Raw genomic sequence first — 25,929 nt, forward strand, 5'->3', positions numbered from 1 at the left:
CTCTGTTTGGACGGATCAAAGACCAATCAATTAAAATTGAAATAACTATAGAATAAAAATAAGTCTACCACACTCTTCAAAGAAAGTAACTGATTTTATAAAATTAACACATTTTTTCCAGCAAAGTATTTTCGCAAAGACAGCACAAAGAATAACAGAACATTTCCTGTGTCAATAAAACAAATAGGTTTAGGAAACCCTGCAGATATCTTATGTCATATATTTTACAACTATATTCTAAAATTGCATTTGTTTCCTATTGTTCATATTGATTATGTAATAACAACCATATGCCTTACTTTCATGTTTTCTTCACTTTTCTAATAATAAATAAATAAATTTAAAAGGCCAGAAGAAATTAGAGCAAAAACTTGAACCTTCATAAAAGGAAAGGAAAAAGGATCTGGAAGTTCAGAAAGGACTGAAAACCATGAGGTATCTGAACAAATTGGGCAGGCTTTGTCATGACATTGCTAGTCATACAGGATTAATGAAGGACAGTGAAGGATCACCATCACTCTGGTCACCACCAACTAGAACACCTGCCACAAAATGCAGGCTCAGAAACTGTTAGTCAAGTTGGGTTTTATTAACAGAAATGAGTAGCAGCTTTCAGCAGCTAAAAACAGCTTATGAAAAAGTCCAAGGCTTCCAGTGTGAAAGTCAGCCTACCCAAGTCCTAACCCTTAATCTGCATATCATCAAGGGGTAAGATGTTTACTCTTTTTACTCTAGGTATAATGCAGTCACTGAAAATGAAGATGAAGGAGTGAGTTACTCCAAATAATGGAAATATATTTAAAGGGAAGAGTTTTCAGCAACTGTGGGCCAGTTCCACTCATACTACAGAGCCTACTGGCAATTAAAAAAAAAAAAAGTTATAAAGAGCTGATAGCTTTTGATATGCCAGATGTTAATCTTCACTAATCAGTGTATAACTGAGAGCTAGAAGCAGAGAGAAAGAACCCACCTGACCTTGCAGTAGTTCTGCAGAGACCTAAGCTAATGGCAGACAGCAGTGAGGATAATTTGTTAATTTATAAATATTCAGGTGGACTTGATTTGCAATCAAAATCAGCCAAAAGAGGCCAAATAGGTTCTCAGGAGCTATGGAAGATGGAGTGGAACATCATTTTTTTCTTCCAGCCGTTCACCAAAAAGGGCAGTAATAATTGAATTTTGTAGCTGACATAATGAACTTATAATACAATCATCTATTTAGTTTCATTATGATTTCATTGATTTTTGTAGGACAATACCAACTACCTCTTCTCAGTACATCCCTAAAAACAAATCCTAATTCTGCAGATAGGTAAATATATACGTAACAAAACATGAACTTTATCCTTTTTTCCACAGAGCCCTTCAAAAATGTTACTTTAATAAAAATCATGGGAAAAGAGTCAGAAACTTTCTGTATATATTTTGCAATAAAAAAGCTATAGCAATTACAGATTACCTAACTCCATGGAAAATGTTTTAGTTTACAAGCTACTTGTTTGTTGTTCAGGAATACTGAAAACCTACCATAACATTAGAATGTTGTCAGTTAAACGTAATTTCAAAAACTCTTTGTCTCTGAATGTTTTTGCTTTCTTTTAAAGTTGCAATCATATTTTCTTGTAAAGTTACAATCATATTTTATCATTAAGAAACTAAAAAGCACCCCTTTTCAATGCTTCATGAAAAAGTGATAAACGGGAGAAAATCAGCAGAAAATACTTTTATGGGCGTAATGTAAAAGATCATCAGAGCTCACTGGTAAAGAATTCTCCTAGTAAATCTATTACAGGAAATTAGACATATAACTTCTGAGAGCTCCTTCACAATACGTAGATTAGAAAGAAAGTAGGGAATGATGCTGTTGAAAGATCAAAAATATTACACTGTGTGCAGAATGCCCAAGACTAAAATATAGCCTGAAAATCGTTAGTCCATGAAGCTACCTTGAATGTGGCAGAAAGATGGCTTAAATCTCAGGCATGTTATTTCCACTTGCACATATTAAACAAACTGGAAGAATAAAATATTCTATTTCTTATTTATACAGGCCATATACCATTTTATAACAAAATACTAATATAAAACCATTTTATTACAAAATATAACTCAAAACATGTTCATTTATGGTTTGATATGTTAGTCCTTTTATTCTGGCATTTTGGGGGGTAAAGCGTTTAATTTCTAGAGCAGACCTTTAATTAAACCAGTTAAGTTTTACCTTTTTTTAATGCAAATATAAATTTTTGTTTTTATTTTAACATAATGGAAAAGGGACTTAATAATTATTGAAACGAGAACAAAGTAATTATCAAATAACAGATCGTGAAGCCACTGTGCAAAAGTGGCCTTTGGTGCTTGCCTTCTGAAAATCAATACTTTAACCTGCTAACTATTATTTCCCATAAGTATTAAAAGAATGAAAAAGAGTAAGATCACACCTGGAATTTGGAAAGCACATGTAAGTTTCCATAATTGAAAATGTATATGTATGATTTTGGGACTACACTGTCATTACTATATTCTGTCAACTATCAGATAAGCCAGAACATGGAACTTTAACAATAGTATGAGACAACCACCACATTTTTTGTACAAGCAGCAATATTTACAGGAACAATACAAACTGAAATAAAAAAGCCTAAGGCAAGATATGAATATGATATATGGAAAATTGAATGAAAAAAAAATAATCTAAGTATGAGATCTTCTGTGGGAGAGGTTAAGCTAGCATGGTTTACAGTTCAGAAGCTCCAGATTGATTTTCAGAAAATTACTAATCTGATGTCTTCACTTGTTTTTCACATCAGTGTATATGAAAATAATTGGATGAAATTTCATGCTGTAATTGATCTGTGTGTCTAATCTGTGAGTCACAGAATCACAGAATCGTCTAGGTTGGAAGAGACCTCCAAGATCACCTAGTCCAACCTCTGTCCTAACACTAACAAGACCTCCACTAAACCATATCCTAAAACCAGGTACGTTTTAGGCTTATAATGCCTGGGGTAAATTTTACGTTAGAGACCACTGAGTGGGCAGTACTCTTGTCTGGCTGGCCTTTCCCCTGCAGCATAATTCACTGTCTACTCTTACTTACTACAGAGCTCCCAGGTAACATATGCATATATTTGGTTTTCTGTTCAACAGTTTCAAATATACATGTGCTCTTTAATAAATAAGAACAATTGACAACATTTTTCTAATTTAATTACAAGTGATGCTAGAAATCAATTACAGTATTACAGATGGCTTGCCTGGCTCTTATAATATTATCTCACATGGCAGTAGAAAATGACATATTTATGTTCTACTTTGCAACTCTCTGTCCCCAGATTAGCAGATGTCTTTCTAGAAAACCAAATATTTTGACAAGAGTGTATTCAAAACATTTCAGTGTTACACTGTAGTCATATATCACAACAGTTCATCCGTGAAATACGTAAAGAGGATGCCATTTTAAAACACTGACTGCATTTTCAGAAAATTTTGAATGTGTATCATTGCACCCTCATGAGAACAATGCTACTTGGTCAGAGAAGACATCCACTATTCGGTCTCTAGCAGCACCCAACAGTGGGGGCCAAAGACCGCAAGAACAAGTGAAAAGGATACTTTCCCTAAACATTTTCCTCACATGACAAAAATTACAGAGAGGAACTTTCTGAAGCTGTGTTGATGCCTCTGTAGCTCTATAAATCTGTCTAACTAACCAGCCTCTTGACCCACCAAATTACTTAGGCTTCACAACAGCCTGTTGGCAAGCAGTCCCTCCATTCAGTTACCATCTATTTTGAAATCCTCTTGCTAGTTTTGAACCAGCCCTAATGGTTGGTCCTATTTGTGACTCCTCAGTTCCTTTTCAAATGCTTCCTGGAAATCCCAACAGACTGTATCAACCACATCTTCCTTATTCCTTGCTGACTTCTTCAAAGTACTCTGATATGACTGTGAAGCACAACCTATCTTAACAAAAGCTGTGTCAGCTCTTCCCTGATGTATTTATTCATGTGTTCACTAATTGTATTCCTAATTATTAATAATTTCCCTTACACAGATGTCAGGCTTGTCAATTTATATTTTTTTGACCTTCCCTGAAACCTTTTTTGAATACCTCTGCCAAGCAGTCCTGTGGTAGTAAAGCAGGTTTAAGTGAAAGATTAGACTGCTGTTAGCAGCTCAACCATTTCATCTTTGAGTTCTTTTAGAAGTCTTGGGTACACACAGTTCTTCTGCTTGCATGAGCAAAATACTTTAAGCCATAGGTTTCAGCTAGGGAAATGTTTGCATTGCTCAACAGCTTTTTTTTTTTTTTTTTTTTCTTTTTTTCCCTCTCTGACTGCATTTGTCTACAATAAACAGAATACATTGCTGTTCTCAGAAAGCCTGGCAGTAATTTAACAAGGACACACACAGTAAAAGCCTTACAAAGTAAGTTTGGATTCTTTGTCTTAGGAACTTGTAGCACAATCAGCAATAAAGAAGAGCCGAAGGTGTGTTTCAATCTAATGACAACCAAGCTCTAAACACAGTGAATGACAAAACAAAATCCCCACACACTGAAAGTAAGTAGAAGTGGGCACACAAAAATCTACCATGTAGTTTACAGATGCTGGCTTTGACATATGAATCTCTCTGTATGTGAATATTTAACAGTGCATTCAATTCTTTTCTCTCCTTTTTTACCCTCCCATTTCTTTTTCCAGAGCGAGGTTGGAGGAATGGAAATCAACCGATGTACAGCTCCTAGAAGGCAGAAGATGAAGTGTAATGTCTCTAACTGGAATTGGAAAATCACCTCCACAGCCTTGAGCTGTATTAAGCAAAAACTTTTTCCAGTTGTAGCGGTAGTGGTGCTTTGTTGTAGCCCTGAATGTGAAAGGACATATGCAGGACCAGGGCTGCGTGGCATCATTTAGATGGCCAGCTGAAATAGTTGGAAAAAAAACAATAGATTCTGTTCTTAGTGCACAGTAAATAGTAATTTAACCTTATTTAATTTAAAACAGATTTCATTAAACTGACATAGATAATGCATCTACTACTATGGGCAGAAATGACTGTTTAAGAGGAGAAAGGTCTCTTTTTAACTACATGTAACCTGTGAAACCAATGGTTGTAATACAAATGTCATCTTGGTTAACTGCTTCCAGACCTGATCTAGGCAGGTACTGAGATGTTAAGCTGACAAAACCAGGGGCAAGACTGCTGTAGTTATTTTACAGGGTAGTTTTTAAAAACTATACTTGGCATATACCTTGAGGCTTTCCTCTTTGATTTTGCATATATGACCCCTCCTCTCCCCCCCAAATTAGAAACAAGTATTACGCTAATAATTTACAAAAGTTTCACTAATTAGCATTCATAATTTACTAAATTGTGACTATCAGAGCACCTATTCACCGTCCATGGCAGGGGGGTTGGAACTGTATGGGCTTTAAGGTCCCTTCCAACCTGAACCATTCTTTGATTCTATGATTACTAAGTATGAGGTCCCTATAATGTAAAAAGTAACATACATATCTTTGGTATGAACAGCCAGTATTTGGCCCAATCTTAAATTAATTTTACTGTACTTTTAAATCTGGAAATGAATACTCCATGTTTTGCATAATTTTTACCAACTAAAATTGTTTGAAAATTTAGTGTATTAAGCATGATCACACCCAATTAAACATATTTTTACTGGCATGTACCTACTACAAAATAGAGTACTTCCTTAATCATTAAATCTTAGATCAGTTTAACAGAAAATAAACCTCTGTGAGATTTAATTGCGTTGCTGTTTTTCTCCTATCATCACCTACCACACTACATATGCAAAAAGCACTGCACTTGGTCAACCTTCAGTGAGAACTGGATAGAAATATTTTTAAAAATTACGACTGACATCATCCTGACACCATGGCATTATATGTGTATATATATGCAATCACTCAATAAACATTCTAGCATTTGTTTATTCAGTTCTTTCATCATTAATGAAAAAAGCATGTAAATGTTCAAGAATTAGCATTTAAAATTTCCAAACTCTCTAACGGTTTCATGCAGAGTAGAAATCAATCAGTCCTCCAAGTATTACCAAGTATATAGTTTTCTTAAGGAACTTTCCATTATCTTTTATTTATTATATAGCTAAAAGCTATTAAGGTGGTTTTGATAGCCATCTACTTGCTAACGAAAGCCTAGTGCATCAAAAAAAAAAAGGGTGGGGAGAGAAGTTTATGAAATTTAAAATTGCTATAAGCACATGTAATAAAAAGAAAATTAGCAAAGAAAGCTATACATCTAGGTGTTAAGAAAATGATGTAACAGTTGAACTTCACAGACTGTGAAATATTCTTCTGTTGGTGGAAGTTCATCTGCCTGAGCTAGTTAAAATATGAGTGGACAAAGCTCTGGAGAGGTTACAAATAAAATTTATGAGACTGAACAAGACAATTTAAATGGGCCTTTCTATCTGCTGCTTATCTGTCATTTAGCCTATTGAATTAGAAACAAAAGAGAGAGATGTAAATAATGCAGATAAATTATAAACATTTGAATTCATTGAAGCTTTACCACTCACAAAAACTAGTTTGACATTCCTTTTTCAGTAATTTGTGGAAAACTATTTATAAATTAGCCTGCAATTAAACACAAGCACTTGTAAATTGTAAAATACACAGTTGAGTATATAGACAATTTAATGTAATGCAATATTTAAGAACTGAAATTAAAACATTGACTAATATATGTTACTAATATCCTCTACAGTATACGATAGAATAACTACTGAATATTTAGTTAACATAAATATTTCTTCTACACAGAAAATGCTCCCCTTTTTGAGTGCATACCTATAAGAACTTATTTTCAACGTATCTGCAGTTATTCGGGTTCTTTTCCTGAATGAGGGCAACAGAATTTGATTCTTTAGAGCAAAGCTTGATGCCATAAGCAAAAGCACGGTGAATTTTCACACGATGCCAACAGATAGGATTTGTGGTTACCCCCTGCATTAATGAGGTTGATGGTTATCTGCCATGCAAATTATGTGAAGTCTTGCAATTTAGATAATCTGTTATGTGCTGAGACACATTGAATATACGCCTAATCTCCTTTCCATGTGTCAGAAATGTTTTGCTGCAGTAACTGCAGTGGTTGAAGAAATCACTGCTCGAGTCATCTGCTTCTTCATTCACCCAGAACAGGAATCAGAGCTTACAATTCACATTGTTTCCTTAAATGAAAAGCATTTGGATAAAAATCACTGCATGATACAACTTCTTAAAATAAACAATTCATCTACACCTGTTTCACATTTGTAAGGGTATTTTCATAGCTAAATAAAATATTTGTTTGTCATATACTGATATAAATCATGCATCAAACACTGTAGTCCATCTCCTATGAAATCAAGACTCCTATGAGTATATCACTCCAAAACTTTACTTTGTGATGGCTTCCCAGTCAGAAGTCTAATTCTTCTCAGGCCTTCGTGCGTCCATCTGACAGTTAACATCCTATGTATAATTTTTATTTTATTTTTTTATAATCATGACCTCATGTAACAGCTACATTTCAGTGACACTATTAAATAGTACAGTGAGACAGAACTTGCACAGGAACTGGCTCTCTACCAGGGAATTCACCCAATCCCATTTATAATCAAGCACTTGATTCTTGATATAATCAAGAATACATTCTTGGTTATAACTGTATGAGATGATTCCTTGAAATAATAGTAAATACATAAATAAAACCATGTAATAATAACTAACACAAGCATAGAGGGAACCATTTAAGTCCTTTTCCCCATGGTATGAGGTGCAAATGGGAGAGATGACCAGGTTATTTTCTTCATATTTTATAGGAGGTGTATTTTAGCATTTACAACAAGTGCTCACAGAACACAGTAACCAGATAGGTATTCAAATAGGTGAATACTTAAACTCTTGTACATTCTAAAGAAGGTAAAAAAAAGTTGCCCAGCCTGAAATATTTTCCCAATGGAATGCTGTGTTATATCTCTGGATAGCAAGCCTACATTTCAACGTACTTTGTGTTCTTTGTGTTTTTATTATTATTATTATTATTTTGCTATTGTCTTCACCTGCCTCAGGCTGCTTGAGGTCTCCCATGATAATTTTATTGTTTCACCTTTGTGCTTATGTGGCTAAAGGCAACATTTGAGAATGAAGCATGGGACTGAGCTAAAATGTAGAAACATACAGGGGCATTGGGAAACCAATCTAACAAGATGCCTCAAGGAAATGAAGAGAAGTCAGACTGTCTCCCTAAAGCAAACCTGCTTTCTTCAAGAGCTTAGGAAATCTGGGTAAATCCCTTCATCTGGATGCATATTTTGACCTTTTCTTGGAAATTTGGTGGCACACCACTCAACCATGGTAATTTTGACTGAAAACCTACTTGAAAAAGATAACACATAAACAACATGTTTCTGGTTTCCCATTATTTAAAGTATTGGTTACCTAAGGAAGCCTTCAGAAAATTCTTGGAGGCAAGAATAGTCCCAAGGAATAGAAGAGACCTAATGTCTCCAAGAGGAAAGAAGTGACAGGGGTTATATATCAATTGCTTTTATGCAATTACAGGAAAAATATTTAATTGTATATTTTTGTACGGAAAACATATTTAATACACACACACATATATATTCTGTACTGGTTCATACTGGTTATATTATAGTTATTGTTACACGGTTACCATTAAGTTGGTTCAGTATACACTGCTGTTTTCGATGACAACTTTATTAGCTAGTACATAGAAATAGGACAAATGCTTAGTCATCTTTTATCTTATCCTATCCTTTTTTCAAACCCCTAGAAACGTGGCAACTAGAGGGCTATGATTTCCCAGGTAGAATTAATCTTGGTGCTCTCTTTGCTTTTTATCTTGAACATTTGTCAGTTCTGCCCTGATTATAAACACACACAAAATAGTACATTTGTACAAAGGTTATTCTGTTGTCCTACAATGTTAGCAAAACTTTGCCATAAAATAGAAATGAAATAAAAACAAACAAAACAAAACAACAAACAGAAAAAGAGTGATCTTTCAGAATCATCTTTAACATAACAAGTATTAAACAGCTGTTTCCCCAGACGTCCACATTCAGAAGAAGACTAAGCTATGAACAAAATAATACAAAATGGTTTATTGTATTTTACAGAATATATTTCAGCATCAACAACAATGAATTAATATTAATTACATCTGTATTCTAAATAAACTCTATCCATGCAGAAGAAAGGCTCCATGATACTTTAGCCATTTCAATAATACATTTAACTCAATGCATCCCAACAGCAAGAATCAAACCAAAACAAAGAGAAACCCCAAACCTTCAATATAAGGATGCAAAAAGACACTAATGCTTTAAAATGAAAGGTATGCAGCATACTTGGTTCTGCCCTGCTTGAGATCTCTCTCAAAAATATTACCAAATACCCATTTCAGAGATGGACTCTGGAAGTGGTAAAAGCTGGAAGGGCTTTCAGCCCTGTGGCCTTAAGACAAAATAGCCCCCATAGACCAAGCTGGTCAAAACAAACTCTTGTTATTCTTTCTTTCTTGACGACACTGCAAGATAATTTGTTTTCTTTGCACCACTTCAAATAAGAGTAATTTTTGTCATCATCACAGCCCTGTTCTGACTGCAAGCAGAAGACAGTAAGCAAGAGCTCAGTCCACTGGAAAATTATGGAGCTAATTCAACCAGATGTTAAGAACACAAAGATGACTGGGAACAGCTAGCACAGATATGCTTGGAAACCATGCCTGGCCAACCCGGTTGCCTTTCTATGACAAAATGGCTCATCACAGAGCTTACAGACAAGGAATATGTAAACAATTTTGTATCAAGAGAGATATTTGAATGTCTATAGCGCTTCTTTGAGAAGAAGTATTAGAGACCCTTAAAAACAGCTGTTTCCTTTCCCAGTTCAAAGGTGGAAACATATTTGTTTCAGCGTAACAAAACCACTGAAAAATACCTTAACTGCATAAATCAAGAACGAGAGATATACAAGGAAAGTGAAACACAATCTTTTCAAAACATAATATGTTTGACTTTATTTAAATAACACATCTATGAAAACTGTTATTCCTAGTTGCTGCTGCAACTAAGAGCTCAGTGGCATTCAGAAATGAGTCACTAATAATGACAGTGAAAATCCAGATCTAGATACTCTGAAAAATAAAGTCTGTAGCCTTGAATGACATGAGGTACATGCAACACATTAACCAACAGAGGTATGAAAGAAAGTATCTTTTTTGAAATCTGGCATCATTTGGAGAACTGGTTATGTGCTGCTTATGAATTTCTCAAAGTGCTTAGAAAAAGCTGTTATCACTTCAGGGGTTATGGTGACAGTGACAAAATACAGAATATTGCATACAGATCAGAAGCAATGCTCACAGTGTTTTGCTGGTACAGCTTGAGATGATAACTGGCCGAAACTAGAAAAATCAGTTATATATACACAGAATATATGTAGTATGTAGTGTTATAGTATTACATAACAATACATGTAATAATAGCATTATTAAAATTACTTATTAACTATCACTTATTATTCCAAACTTCTGATAAATGAGCTGGATTTGGAAAGTCCAAATATCAGAGAAGAAATAAAAATCAGGACGCTGAAATGCTGATTATCAAAAAAGCAAAATTTTCACTAGTTCTTAGCCACATGGCATTGTAAGAGAGGGGGCAGAGAGAGACAGATGTTTTCCTAGTAAGGGAATTTAACTGCTTTGCCTGGTAAATTGTGAGATCTGCTAAGATATGAGGGTGCCTCTTTGGAGAATGACGGAAGGTAATCCTAAATGATGTGGGAACATACCCTTTTGCAAATTTGCCTTTGTCCTTCTTGCCTCCAGACTCTAGCCACTGTATTATTCTGATTAATAAATACTGACTTACTTTGAAAAGGCTACTCGGTGGTCTGCAAGTGCTTGCTGAGATGAAGGATGACATCTCTGACAGAGGTCTATACTCATTCTGCCATGGAGGTAAAATATTGAAAACAGAGGTCCTAAACTGAAGAACAATAGAATTGTGCATTTTACCCTTTCAAAAAGGAGGACTCACAAATTTATCAATTTGAAGGACTACACATCAAAAAAAACAAAACAGTGGAGGAAGGCAAGCATCTAACAAATGCATGATAGCATGTTACTTTCGAATAATGTACTAAAGGAACTTTTACTCCCATGAAGAATTTCACACTGTTTGAAGGTGAGAAGAGAACAATGACTACTTAAACCATGTTTCAGTATAATAACTCTTATGTTTTTATGAACTTAGCAGCAAATAAATACAATAGATGCTTTTTTAGCATATAAAATTGAATTCAGTGGAGATAAAGGAACCAAATAAATGCTAACTAGAAGACAAATACTGCTTACAAAAATAAAATTTTATATGCACAATCTAAAAATGGAAGCAAATGGCTTTTGAAAGTTGTGGATTTTGTTGTAAAAATCCTGGTGTATGACTGTTCAGTACTCAGCAAGAAGTAGATATCTGACTGCTCGCCAAAACACACATACACAAAATAATGGGCAATAAAAGCACATATATCACTACAGCACAGAGAGTGAGGTGTTACACCAAACAGGCTATTTGTGCATTTCAGCAAGCATTTGTGGGCTGTGTTTTTTAATTCCCAGAAACATATCCAATGCATTTTTAAGGTAATGATACAATATTTACCGTTCATGCAAAATTGCATATCTATTTTTCTAACTATTTTTTAGGCAGGTCATATTCGCTCTCCTTACTTAGCCTTCCTGTAAAATATTAAGCGAAGACTGGAAAAATGAGATTCATGCAATAAATCAGTTGCTTAATCTTGTAAAGTTATATGTCTAGCAACTAGGAATATCAGTCTGACAGAATTGCACTGAACAGCGTGAAAAAAATTGCTTGACTTCAAGACACTCTGGATTATGTTATAAAATGGCAACTAGCTGTATGAAAGGGCTAGGCAGGATACAAGGTGAGTGATCATGTGCATGAAATATAATGCATTTTTAAAGAAGAGAAGAGTGGAACAGAGAAGGACATGAAAAAAGCAAAACAGGGAAAAATTCCTATGCATATGTACATAGTCATATCTATAGAGCCCACGTAAGTCCATGAATACATAACAACAGAGTGTACCAATATGTCTACTAAAACTCCTCACAGTCCTGGAGTATCGTTCCCTAACACATTGTGTTTTCCTCTCTAACTACTTTTGGGCTTAATTCTACTTATTGATTTTTCTATTTATTTTTCTATTAATTAACAAATTTATTTATTTATTTATTTATTTATTTTCATGCTTTCTTATTACTATACTTTTGAAAAGTTAAGTAAAGTAATAAGAAGAAAGCATGAACATAAATAAGATCACAATAGTCTGCAGCTGGACTTCTGAAAACAAGTTGGCGTCAAGAACCATGAACATTTGTAATAATTTGGCTGTATTGTGATCTGCTAAAAAAATTTGATCAAACAAACCACTTCAATGCCAAGCCTCAATATATCCCATACACCATCACACCCACTAATTGTCAAATTTGTCTCCAAGAGACCAGTGGCTAACTACCACAGTCTTGAGGACAACAGTATGTTAAAAAAAAAAAAAGTCCATAAAGACAAAAATTATGTAGTTGTATGGCTACATGACTGAGATACAACTGTGACATTTCCACAGCATTAAAAAAGAAAGTCTAAAATGTAGGATTTATTCAAGTGCACCATCATTGACCTTTCAACTCTTTCATACCTTTTAATTTTATTTTGGATTTCTACCAAAAGCTTTTCCTTGTGGATTTTTTTTTTTTTTAAATCTGGATAAAAGCAACTTGTACACTGGTTTTGTCTACTTTCATCCACAATGATTTTCCATCAATGGGACTAACACTTATATGCCTATTTTATTTGAAAGGTTTCTCTAGATTTAAAATAATATTTTGAAGAATAGTTCAAAAGTATTCGGAGAGCTAAAGATATGGCACAACATAGTTCTTCCCAAACTGAATCTGACCACCAGGAACATTTTTTGAAGACATATAATTTGCTATTGACACCAGCCAATGGGATTCCACCGGAGGAATACATATAGTTATAGCAGGTACAATGTTGTTTCTATTTCCACCACTTATGGGGAACAAGTAGGACGGGATGGGTATGAAGTTAGGACATGCAGGATGATACAAATCTAGGCAGCAATAATACCAATTTTACAACCTTAAGCTTGTGCAGACTTTTTATCTAATTATGCCTGAGTGCATTTGTACATGAATATTGAAGACAGCTCTGGGAATACCATTCACTGTTAAAGGCTTTGCAGTGATCAGCAGAAGTCTAAGCACAGCATTTTGTCAAGGAGAGCTGAATCTTCAATCTTCACAGAGACCAGGCACCCATGGAAGAGGGCATGAAGAGGCTTCATGCAGTTAATTCGAAGTCTAGATTAACTTTCCAGAAGTAGAATACACAGTAATACATAACAGAATCACATGAACATTTGACAAAATAGGTTCTACGGCGTTGTCAAAATGTAACTCTATGTCACATTTTAATTAAAAATAAATCAATATTGAAAACAACATATACTTTTATACGTAATATATATGTATTTATTTTGCTTCGATAAATTCTGGAATCAATATAATTCTCTTAAAATTGTTTAGAGTAACGATCTATTACTGAAAGTAGATACAGAATCAGGATCTACAGAAGTAGATCCCTAAAGATCTCCAAAAAAAGAAAATAAAATTTGATGCGGTGGCTGACAGACTGTTCTGAATGTCTGCTATTGTGCCGATTGTTGCTTAGGTCTTGAATCATAGCATGAAGTTACATACTGCATGTGCTGCTGCAAATCTATACAACCAGGGAAGGACAGACTGTCAGCATCAATTTTGCATTTTTCTGTTTTTGTCAGCATGTATCACTCTACATCTCAACATGAATTAACTTTAACACAGGATTTTGTGTCTGTTAACATAACATTTAATATATTCCAATGCAGATATATTGTTCTGCTTTTGGAAACACAGTCAGAGAAAAATGATGCAACTTGCCATTAATTTCATCATGACTAATGAAACTGAGGTTGTTCATATAAATCAATACAACTGGATGCTGAGAGTGAGTACAACTGACAAGGGGAATTGAATAAAATTTATAAAGGTTTCATACTGTGAATCATCACAAGCAAGCTTGAAAAATAACGAAGGAACTACTTTCAGGGAATTCATTTTGAAGACCTTTCCTGTTAAATATCTGAAAGGTGCTGTGAATATTCTAGCAAGACAGCTAGAGCCATGTTTCCATGAAAAAGAAAAAGGTATTTATCCCTAATTTCTTGCAGAATAGTTCAGTGCAGTCATCAAACTGTCTTCAAATAATGACAACTACAGTACATGTGCAAGGTGTCCATAGCTGAACAGTTACACATTCTTCCTTAGAATAGTATTACCAGCATTAATTAGCTGTCCTACATAATGAATAGAATGAAACTTCATAAAATTAGCTGAGTGTAATCACCTAAGGAACTCTTTGAACAACAATTAGCAAGATGAAATGCAAACAAAAAATGTCAGTTCCTAAGGGGTTGAAAAATACTTGCTTTCTGAAGTATTTCTCCAATATAGTTCACATTCAGGCATCTAATCTATCCCCTTAACAATAAAGGCCATTTCCGTCGGAACTATCCAGGAGCACAGTTTAGCACAGTAAAACCTTTTCTCTCTGACAAAACCTGGAAGTTTTATTAAACTGGATCAGAAAATATGGAAGAGTTTATTATAATTAGAACATTTCTAATTACTAGTGCTATGCATTAATAAAATTCCAAATTTCCAATATAAAAATGGTTTCAATAAAAAAGAAATGCACAGACATGCCACTTGCTAAACTGGCTGCTTATCTCAGTTGCTCATTGGGTACTAATTTTCCTTTTGGCTGGTTAATATAAATGTGGAAAAAGTTCCCTTTTATAATGTTATGTAAGAATACAATAGCTTACCTAATAATTTTATGTGGCATACCTTTTTCAAAAGAAACTCAAAACTGAAATAAAACCAGGTTTTAATCAAGTAAGAATCATTTTGTGAAAATTAGCTAGATAAAGAATGGACATGCACATAGACAGAACTAGATTAGAAGCTCACAGAATCATAGAATGATTTGGGTTGGAAGGGACCTTAAAGATCATCTAATTCCATCCCCCTGCCAACCTTCCACCAAGCCAAATTTCTCAAGGCCCCATAAAAACAAAAATTTCTCAGTTTGTACTGTGTATGAGTTTTTTTTTTTTCAAAAAGCAGGATATTTAAATACCAAAAACTATATGCAGTTACTGTCATAACTGAAATTTCTATATTCATGATCTTAGCAGATAAATTAACTCTTCTCTGACTCATGCTCTGGCATCTTTTATAGGGACTGAGTTGCTCCATGTTCCATTATGGACTGCTTATTGTATGGGGTATATGGCCCCAGTCTCAGCTAACTATTCTGGCTCAAGAAATTACAAGTGCATCCCCATATAAAAGAAATTTTCCTGTGGGAGAAATGCTCGTAAATTATTTCCAAAATTAGGCCTAATCTGCATGCTATTGAAATTCCAAAACTATTACTATTTACCTGAATTGTATATTCACAGAAACTACTGACCAGGCAGGAAGTAGACTAAACGAAAACCTCAGAACAAAAACATTTAAAAATCAAATCCATAGATCTCATTTTTCTTCAATAATAAGAAGAGAAAAAGCAGAACAAACTTTTGTCAAGGAGTTACAGAAGTATTTTCCTCTCTCTGCTAGCCATTATTTTCTGTGAACATTACTCAGAAATATCAACAGTCCTGCTACAGATAATTTTCAACACCAAACACACCTTTGTGCATGTAGTGAGAAAAAAAAATACAAAATTGATCCTTGCAATAGATCAATATCTCTGTTTTTCTCAGCACTGAGCATTGCTTTTATTCTGGATGTCTTCTGTTCTACTATATTGCAGACAATAGGTCCCCAAACTTGAAATGGACTTCCACCATATTTTGTTGATATTGCTTTTTGCCATACTATCTCTGTCCTCAATCATATTGACAGTAATTGTTTCAAAAAAAAAAAGTTTATATTTCTTTTCATCCAGAACAGTAGTTGTGCCAAAACTCTATGTTTACTGCTATACACCTGTATCACTTGTAGTTAAACTTTTTGGTTGTTGGGAAAAAAAAAAAAAAAAAAGATGCCTACTCTGTAAAATCCATAGAACCTACCTTGTAAAATCCATTATTACATTATTAGCTAGGATATCAGTCAGGACACTAATAGATAACAGTATCTTACTGATAAGAAGCCCACATTGGAAGGCTGGCTCTTCTTCCAGCACTCCAAAGCCAGATATTTCAAATATTTTCTGTCAGTTCTGTTTGTTACTCTGCCTTTTTTTTTTCCAGCTCTTCTATTGCTCAATGTCCTACTCAAGAAAAGGATAACTCCTACCATATTAGCTAATTACAAAAATTAAATGACCAATCTGTAAATTGATCTGTAAAATTGAATACAGAATCAAAACTCAAAGAATACTCAAATGAAAATCAACAATGAACATATAATATTTACTACTGATTAATTTTTATTATTTTCAATTGAAGTGACACTAAAATTAGGATAATTCAAAATTATCCATATACCTACTTTTTAATGAGCTATGGCAGACAAATTATGTCCACAAACTTCCTGAATTGCAGAATCACAGAGGAATCCATTAATATGTTGTTCAGTTGTGAGCACATTTTAGAGGTGTATGGGGTACTTATCTTTTAAGCTGAACAAAGGCCATAGTCCTCTTTCATTGCCCTCTCCCCCCCCCCCCCCCCCCCAATATAGCTACATTAAAAAATCAGGAAATTGAAGTTGCTTCACTAAAGCAAGCCGTATCTTGTAAAAAATAATACTGTGTTCATTCACATATAGAAAAAGTTTAGTAGATGCACAGCAGCTGTAACTTCCACTAATGGTAGGAGAAAAGGAGTCCATTATGGTTGATGATCTTCACCCACTAATCCTTTTTGCCACTAAACAGCAAAAGAAAGCAGAGGAAATCTGTGAAAATTTTCCTTTCTTTCTATTGGCCTGTTACTATTAGAAGATCTAAGACAGAGAAGGTAAGTGAGAGAGAAAAGAATGAATCTAGCTGGAAAGTATGGACATGACAAGGTTTCTCTTCTACTCTCCAGATTCCACAGACCGTATGCCAAAAGCCTCCCAAAGCTCCCAAAGCCTCTAAAAAGAGAAAATTCCTAAAAACAAAATCCTCAAACTGTAAGTTCTTTTATTCAGTCTTCTAAAATCTAGTGAAAGCGATGAAGATGGCACTTATCTTTCACATTACAGTTTCAGTGAAAAAAGTCCCAGCTCACCCATGTTCACAGAATCACAGAATCACAGAATGGCCGAGGTTGGAAGGGACCTCTGGAGATCATCTAGTCCAACCCCCCTGCCGAGCAGCATCACTTAGAGCACATTGTGCACGATGGCATCCACGTGGGTTTTGAATATCTCCAGAGAAGGAGATATTCACAGACTCCACAACCTCACTGGGCAACCTGTCCCAGTGCTCTGTCACCCTCACAGTACAGAAGTGCCCCTTCACATTCAGCTGGAAACTCCTGTGCTTCAGTTTGTGCCTGTTGTATTCTTGTTTTCTTCAAAATTAATGGAGTTCATTTCTGACTGATTATATCAGCAAATGGTATTGTCACATACCATTAATATAACTGATTTTTCTTTACTGAAAACCTTCCATTAAGTTGACAAGTTAGGGATTTAGCCTTAGATTGTAATTATAGGTCCATCACTAAGTCGTAGTCCATTTTTTTTTTTGTCTAAGATTTCATTTAATTTTCCATGCATACCAAATTGTTTTAAATAAATATCCCCTTTCTGGGATATCTATGTAAATAGAAAGTAAACTATCCTCCTTTCTTACCCCAGAAAGATAAACTAAGCAAAATAGATCCTGTTTTGCAAGCAAGAATTACAAATAAACTCATGGCAGGTGAATTAAAATGATAAAAGTGATGGCTTTTAAAATGATTAAAATTATAAACAGATGGCACCTGTAAGGTTTATTAATAAATAGTATGGTAAGCATCAGCTTGTTGCTTTATTAATCCAATCACATCCAGGTATTATGTCCCAGCTGAAGTTTTAAACTCAGTCAGGGAAACATCTGAATTATACCAGCTACAAATTCCCTTTATCTTTCTAATAGCTAGAGGTACAACCAAAAGAAGTTTAATGGAATTATATTGCAAATGTCACAAAATAAACAAAGAAATTAAAAAAAAATTACTTATCAAGTTTTCTTAATATTTTATAATGCAACAACTAATTCACATTTCTGTAACATTCTTTTTCTAAAATACTACTTAATTTATTGGCATGATTTGGTTTAGAGAGAATAACCACAGACAAATTTTTTTGTTGGCATAATGTAATAGTTTTCAAACAGTGTTCTCTGGACTGTAGGAATCTGTGAAATACTTCTGAAGGCTCCATAAAGACTTGAATACTACATGCAGTAATCCATACATATTTCTAGAATGACCACATGTCCATTAGAAAATTATTAGAGAACCACAAACTAAAGAAGGCTGAACACCACTAGTACAACTCAATAGGTACACTAACATGGGTATATTAAAAAAAAAAAAAAAAGAAAAAAAAAGGCCTTTATGTTTTGTATAAATGTACCAGATGCTTGGAAGGGTTTGTTTCTATCATACAGTGCACAAAAAGCAAAACTTCATAGTCACATTTAAAGCAGGAAAAAGACTGTATTATAGACATCAAAGATGCTTAATTTTAAACAGAAGCATGCATTTATTAAATGTAAAAATGTATTTGTACAAGTGTACAATGTACTAAGCAATTCTGCATAGACCTCTTAAAAAAAAAAAGATTAAGAATGCATCAAAAGAACTGATTGCTCAAAGTGATTCTTCATCACTTGTAAGTCTCATAATTTTTAAAATCATGTGAGAAACACTCTCTACTCCCAAGCCTTCCACAGGCATCCACTCCTCCTTTAAAAAGCCTCAACAGAAAGATAAAAATGTAAACATTACTCTCACAAAGAAAGACACTATAAGGATCATTGGGAGATTAAAGTCCAGGATCCTGAGACATCGTATGAAATCATCAGTCTTTTACAGTGAGATACTATAACGTCTTTGTCTATTCTAGTTGGGAGCTAGCTACTGAACTAAATTTAACTTGTAGGCCAGAACACGCCTAGAGAAATTATCTGGAACAAAATCGTACAAGGTCTTACAGTAAAATCAACATCTTCAATGCAGTAAAACTATATAAAAACTAGAGCATACTCTGGAGTGTGTATCAAAAACATCTGAAGAGAATCCACTACGGCAGCAGGCAGCAATATTCTGTTCTAGCCAGAATTTTTCAACAGCTCTCATACATAGTTTCAAGAAGAGCACATTGCCTTAATGTGCTCTCAAGTCAATAGATGAAGATGAGTTAATGGAGTGGAGATCACAGCCAGAAAAAAATTGAAGCCTCCTTGCCAAACATAATTCCTGCTTGTTTACTTCTGTTTAATCATTTCAAAGCAGAGAACAACTGAAAAATATTCATATACAGAACACTTTACCAGCAAACATAAATATCATCTGGTATAAAATCAATTATCTGGATGCTTCTTCTAAACTAATCCATTTTGCCGAAACTGATCTCTTTTACCTGGTATAACTTGATAGCTATGTAGGCAGCTCTCTGTCATATCTCTGTCTTCATTACACAGCCAAATTAGAAAGAAACTTCCTTCTTCATCTCAGTGAAAAATGCAAACTTTAATTGTTTAGACTCCATTATAAACCAAAATGTAAGCATCTTCCCCACTGGCTAAAGGAAAACACTGGAAGACCTTTAAATAAGGGAGTGCACTAAGTGTAAGAGAGTAGTTACAGTGTTTTGCTAAAAAAAAAAAAAAAAAAAGAGCTAGATCGATCTGTTGTTTATTCTAAATACCCCAAAGATGTCAAACACTGTAGTAATAATAAAAAAACAAAACAAAAACAAAACCAAACACCAGCTATGTAAGCCTTATGCTAACAAGTTTGCTTCTCAATTTTAGAATATACTACCATGTAGCCAAAATGTTTTAACAGTGAGTACTGTTAAAAGAAACAATTTCTTTTTTAAAAAAAGCTATTTGGAATTGCCAGACTTCAGAGACAATTTTCAGAAATTAAATCCATACAGTAACCTGTTCTAAATCAACTGAACTGCTCACCAGTTTGGATCAATAGCACACATACAACCTAGTTATCTGAAGCAAGTTCTTCACACAGAAATAAACCTGTTGCTGAGGCATATTTAGTGTTCACCACAGCTAAATGTTTAACAGGCCTCCAAAGCATAATCAGTCAGTGCTAGAAGATTTTGCTGCAACTTTAAAGTCACGGAAATAGCTGTATAGCTCCACTAGGAACTGTACAAGTTCCTTGCATCAGATCAACTAGAAGAGAAGCTTGCCTAGGACCCAAGCAGAGGTTTCACATTATTTCCTGCTTGCCTGAATTTTAGTAAGTAGTTAGATGATACTCATGTCCCTAGAATATATGTACACTGCCAGCAGATTTAGGATGTTCAGATTAATGCCAAGTTCATCTCTGTAACCACTTGCAAACTCTATTTCTACAGGGATTACAAACTATATAGATTAATGGATCCATTCTATGTGATTCTATTTAACCTCTGAAATAATCTTTTAGCTACTGAGACTACACTCTGATAAATTTCACACAAAATTTTACCAAAGAAGGGTTAGCCATAATGTTAGGAAAACAGAATAAACTGGAGAGTGTACATAAGCACATATGCTTTAGTCATCTTTTTTTTGTTTGTTTGCTTGTTTTGTTTTGTTTTAATGCATTTATCTCCTTACTAGGTAGATCAAATACCACAGGGGAAAGAAAGGTACTTGAAAACTCACTTAATATGATTTTATAGCCTTTCACCTCAATGAGATGATGTATCCTAATGCAAAACAATAACAAGATTTGTCTCTTTCTTTTTGTTCTTGTTGTTTTTTGTTTTATGAATGTCAAATATACATTTTTTTTTTTTTAGAAACAACACTTAGAGAATTTTTCTGCCATGTGGGAAATACTTTAGATCTGAAGTAAATTAACAGCTCACTCTGAACTACAACAGATCAGACATGATACAGAAGTGAGATGCTGGTCACTGGGGTTGCTCCCGCTGCAGCAACTTGTCAGCTAACACACACGCAGCCGCCCTCAGCCTGCATCATATATTATCATGAAATCAATGTCCACAAGCATTCAGTAACCACGATAAGGACCCTTCCAGTTAGGATACTCTTAGAGAATGTTGTTCTCTTCGGTCAACTTCACAGAGAGGACGGTGGCCGTCTCCATGTGGTTGGAGGCCTACCTGCACAAACATCTGCAACGTGGCCCAGTGGGCAGCAGGGCAGTGAGAATCTCTGGAAGAAAATCTGTGGATGCAGTCAGGTAATGGCTTCTTCTGCATTATTCCCCAGCAAAAAGTAAGGATTATTCCCATAGAAACATAAGGCTCTTTCCTAAGAACTACTCTACAAATCACCACTAAAAATTGTTAATTTCAACATTACAGGTTACCAGCAGCACTTTGAATCACAGAGGAGTTTGCTTTGAGCAAAACGTGAGAAATTTTTAATTTCTGTTACACACGTTCCCAGTCACACCTTTTTTCCGGACACAATGGAAACTGTCTTCTAGTATGTCAGGAAAAAGTACATTACAATACACATTATCAGTTATTTCAGATAGACCTAACTTGTCATAATCTCAAGTTTCACTCACCTCAGTGGTACTATTCTAGTTTTTGCAATCTAGGATCTGGACTGTTCTGTGGATGCATTAAATTACACTAAAAATAGTATTTCCCTAAACCACTAATTCATCAGGAAGGTTTTCTCGTGCCCATGACAGATTGTAGAATATTGTCCACTACAAGTACTGTATATATAAAACAATAATTCTTCTCTGAGCAGCCACTGTCATTAAGAGACTGTCCACTCTACTTTAGATGTATTATATCAGCACGGATTCCTAAAACACTAAAACTTAAAGGGTTTTGCAAAAACATTTATGGGGGACAGTAACAAACCCCACAAAAACAAACAAACAAACAAACAAACAAACAAAAAAGACAGAAACTCAAGAAAAAAGATATGTAACAGAACATAAAATTTGCAATAATTGTTTAGGTTGCTTGAAAAGAGTGAAAAGCTTAAACAGTCAGACAACAGAACATGGAAGAAATACATTAATGCTTGGTCAGGTAAACCAATGTAACAGGTACAGCTCACAGTCCATTTTATTGAATTTATTTCTCAAAGTTTGGTAGAAATAAAGTCAAAAAGATTCTTAGGCAAAAAGAACCATTCACCCTTATACCTCGCCTTTGAATAGATTACATATTCACTACACCACTACGAAATCAGCTAAATCAGGTGACTCAAAAAAAGGAAGCTGACCAAAAGCAAAGCTAATAAAGACTATTAAAAAAAAAAAAGTAGCTCATTTAAAAGCAATTATGATGTGGACTATTACTAAGGCTATTCTCATTAAGCACAATTTGTCAATTTCCTCCTGAAACCCACTGCTTTTCATCAAGATCCTGATTTTTCAAGATCTTCCTACGTACAACCCCCAAATCTAAGTATTAGATTTGACATTGCATTAAAGAAAATAAAAAATAGTACATCTATAAAAAAAAGGTAGCTCAAAAATGTATTTATTTCATAACATATTAAAGTTATCATTTTTTTCCAAACAGTTTTTTTTTTTTTTTTTGGCTGTAGATAAGATATTTGTGCACTCAGTTTGCTCAAAAGGATTCTCCTATAAGAAAAATGCTGAATTCAAATTTAACTTCAGCAGAGAATTAAAATCTAAATGTAAGATATGTGTAGATTAAATTAAAGTAAGATTTTTAGACAAGATTTTGGAAAATGTTAGTATCTTACATAATGTTAGTATGTTAATATAATGTTAGGGTTAGTATGTTGTTTATTAAATAGCTTTCAAAGATTATAAAAATCATGATCTAATTAGATCATATACAGAAAAGGCACCAGCTATCTTTTTTTTTTTTTAACCTTTGATCTGACTGCTGTAGTTGCAGATACGAGGATTATTGTCAAATAGTAGCATGAACAATAGATAAGCAAGCATAATAATTCGCAACAAATTTCAGCAGGTTCTTTTGTTAACTTGTTTCTTTGCTCATTTAATTACACTTTTACTTTTTCCTCCTTATATTTTATGAATATGCATAGACAGAGACATAAACAGGGTGAAAGAAAGTGAAAGACCAAGTGTAGTGTTCAAGGAAAAAATGCAGAAAAACTTGTGAAATGTCTCTTTAGGCCAGCTGATTGCAGGGTAACTACTGAAAAGCTGATACACACACTTTTATTTATATCTACTCAAAAGCAAGAAAATGTCAAAGAATCAGGATGAAGCTGATTTCCCTCTTGTGTATGTGCATAGCTTTTGATTATAGGCTTTTTCTCAATTGATGAACTATTGCATGGAGTTCTGAAAATCACTTTACAGAAATAGTGCTGTGTTCAGGGTCAATACCTCTCCAACAGTCAGCTATAAAACTTCCACTGTTATTTTTGAAAAGAAAAGGATCAGGTCTTCTTTATTTTATCTAGAGAGTTCTTGGACGTCCTCTGCCAGGAAGAATAAAAAAGCACATCTGAGTGGTATTCATTCATCTTTTTTTTCCCCTAAGAGGACAACTGATTTTTTTTTTGTTTGGTTTGCTTTTTTTGTTTGTTTCCACAAAATGTCAACTTATCTGAATGTTTTGCTTACTAGTAAATACCATGTATATTATTTTAGCATATTACTATACTATACTATAGAAAAGATTAAAAAAGGCATTTTCTGAAGTGAATTTTCCCTCTATCAAAGGACCATCTTTGTCAAGTCTTTGTATAGTGCATTTGTTTTAACCCTTCTTCAGAAATTTCACTACTTTTCAAGGTTATCTAAAGTGTTTAAGAAAGTGTCTTTCTACAATGTATGCAGTGCAACTAGTACCATTTCATTATACAGAAAAACTTGGTCTCTCTTCTCCTCTTGCAATGATATAAGATAAATGTCTGGATAGGATGCTTAGAAGACTTGAAAGTCTTCATTCACACGGCTAATCCTAGAGTATCTTTCCATTATTTTGTCAGCTTTCCTGTTCCCAGCATTTCCTTTGTTGTATCAATTTCCTCACATAAAACAGAAACAAGCATAAGAACAAATCCCTATCTGAGTTCCATGTTTACATTACACCACTGATTGCGGTCTTCAAACCATGCCTGTGTTCCACTACCAAGGCATTTGACCATGGCTATACTAGAAACACTTACCGGTGATACACCAAAATGATATAGCAGTCCTAGGAAGGATCTTGAAAGAGTATTCCAGTGTAAATGTGTAATTAGAACAAAATGTGCCTCAAAAAAGGCTTACTTGCAGCACTTGTATTGTAGGTAGTATGTCTCTCAATGTCTTTTCAGAGAAGGTATTTTTATCAGATAGGAAAGCAGAACACAACAGACTAAATGTGATTCCTAAGTCATAAAGAAGTCTGTGACAGGGACAGGAAATAAGCATGGATTTTCTGATTATTTTTTCAGTTTATTTAGCCTTTTGACACGCTGGCTTTTTTCTATGTGATACAAATATAAAATCAAATTTAATTGACATTAATTATAGGAGGTTATTATGCATGGTTCATTGCTCTTAATGATTTTCTTTAATAATTTCTGCACGTTCATAATCAATATTTTGCTACTCCAAGTTTTGCTGCAGAATGCCTGAAAGGGAAGACAGGAATAATAAAGCACCATTTTTTAATTCAAAGCTGAGCACTTGTTCTGCAAGCACTACCACTCTTCCCATGCAACAGCATAAATTACACTTTTTCCACCTAGGTTCACCCCTCCTCCCCCGACCTTCATTGGCATTTAAGTGCAGAAAAGAAAGTATTTCAGGGTAGCTTGTGTCACTCTCAGAGATCTGAAGTTCCGGTTGCCTGCAGAGGCCATTTAAAAACATTAGCGTTGTCCCAGGAAAAGCAGCCTTTGGACATATTCTCATCCATAACAAAAGAGATTCTAAATAATAATAACTGTGAGAATATATTGTTTCTCTTTGACCACTGGTGTAGGAAACCTGGTCGTATCATAAAGTCTCATGAAGAGAAGAAGCATGTAGAGGCAAATAATGGGAAAATAGGACACCTATGGTGCATTTTCAAACTCTCAGGAATAGCTTTTACCAAGATTAAAAAGGGAAATGAAACTGAATCCCTTGACTAGCTTTGCAGTGAAGTGAGTATACAGTAGCAATCCGTTCCATTCATGGCTCTAAAACTTTTTTTATGCTGAATTTATATAAGACAGTTTCGTTTTATGATTTTATTTGGCAAGCAGGAAGTTGATTTCATTTTCAATAGAGATTTATTTTCTAAATAGTAACATTAAAATTGCATTTTACCTGTAAGACGTAGGCGCCTTTAAGTGTAGAGCAATTTTATTTCTCCAGCAAACGTTGATGTTTAAAAATGAACTTACGTCAAAAGCCTTTAAAATGATTGCTGCTTTTTTGATCAGTGGCATTACAGCAAATTGACAGCAGCTGGACGGACAGTTCATGCTTTCAGAAAAAGGATCTCTTTTCATTAGCAGCCTAACTGTTGATCTAGAATTGCTTCTTACAAAGAGAACAGAAATCTGTCTTTTCCCAGTTCTAAGATGAGTGTTTTCTCATCTCAGTTAGCTGCATGCCTACTTGAAATTACATT

The 25,929-nt window shown here is 34.4% G+C and overlaps 1 protein-coding gene across 1 annotated transcript in view; it reads right to left on the reverse strand.

The window, feature by feature from the left end:
* Positions 1–25,929, reverse strand: part of FBXL17 (F-box and leucine rich repeat protein 17) — a 318,378-nt gene that overhangs the window by 17,746 nt on the left and 274,703 nt on the right. The window lies entirely within an intron of this gene.

The sequence above is a fragment of the Cygnus olor genome, chromosome Z (genome assembly GCF_009769625.2).
Source record: "Cygnus olor isolate bCygOlo1 chromosome Z, bCygOlo1.pri.v2, whole genome shotgun sequence".
Lineage (NCBI taxonomy): Eukaryota > Metazoa > Chordata > Aves > Anseriformes > Anatidae > Cygnus > Cygnus olor.